The sequence below is a fragment of the Petaurus breviceps genome, unplaced genomic scaffold (assembly GCF_028583685.1).
Source record: "Petaurus breviceps papuanus isolate PSGF00001 unplaced genomic scaffold, PetGlider_PUasm1.0 178, whole genome shotgun sequence".
Classification (NCBI taxonomy): Eukaryota; Metazoa; Chordata; class Mammalia; order Diprotodontia; family Petauridae; genus Petaurus; species Petaurus breviceps.
The window spans coordinates 34372347-34373379 of NW_027185777.1; positions in this window are offsets into that span (position 1 = coordinate 34372347).

Here is a 1033-nt window from a genome sequence, read left to right on the forward strand (position 1 = left end):
TCGGGAACGCGAACTTCGCAGCCGCGTGAGCGACAGCAGAAAGTACTTCCGGCGAGAGTCCCCTCCATTCAGTAAGCTCCTTTGCTCCCTGGGGCCGCGGCGCCACCTGGTGTCTGGTGGCTCTCCCGGCGTCATCCTAGAACCGCGGAAACAAGGAGGCGGTGCGAGGGCAGTCAGAGAAAATACCCTCCTGCCCTCAGAGCGCGGAATTAAGTGTGGGCATTGGTTAGAGAAGGCAGCCGAGCCTGAAGTGCTCTCCCCGCCCCCACCCACAGCCTCCCCTCTGCACTCTGGGCGTGGCCATCCGGGAGCTCCGGGTCAAAGGTCCCGCTCCCCTGAGACCTCTCGGACCCCAGAGTGAGCAGAAGCTGCTCCGCGCGTCTGGCTGACTCGAATTTCAATTTTCAACGTTTATTCCGGGCGTTATTTTATGCAAGACTTTAAAAACACAAAGTTTGAAGGTGGGAAAAAGATGCACCATGATACGATACTTAAAAAAATTTTTTTTAAACTAACCAGTAATTTCATCGGTGTAGAGTACGCTCCTGGAGAGGAATTTACCCCACCTGGACAGACAGACACCTTTCTGGCAGAAGAATCTTAATGTGCTGTTGGGACTTGTGAGAGATGGAATAATTTACTTAATATTACACGGTCACGTGATCTGGCCAGTGGCAGGATTTGAATTTAGGTTTAGCCCTCTTCTATCTACTGGGTCACTAGTACCTCTCATCATGAAATAACCTGGATAAACATAAGTCAAGATAGGAACAGAACCAAAAGAGATACAAATTTATTCTGGAATATAGGGAAATTTAAGAGAAAACTCAAGTGGGAAAGATAAGGCTTAGAAGAGGGGCTCTGAGCTAGGTCTTGAAGCACATAAGTTTGGGATATATATATACACACACAAATATATACATACAACATATACATGTATAATACACATAAACACATATATAGACGGGAAAAGAAAACTAAACTGAAGATCGAGGAAGGCAAAACAGGAGAGCTTTAAGCCTTAGAGATAGAT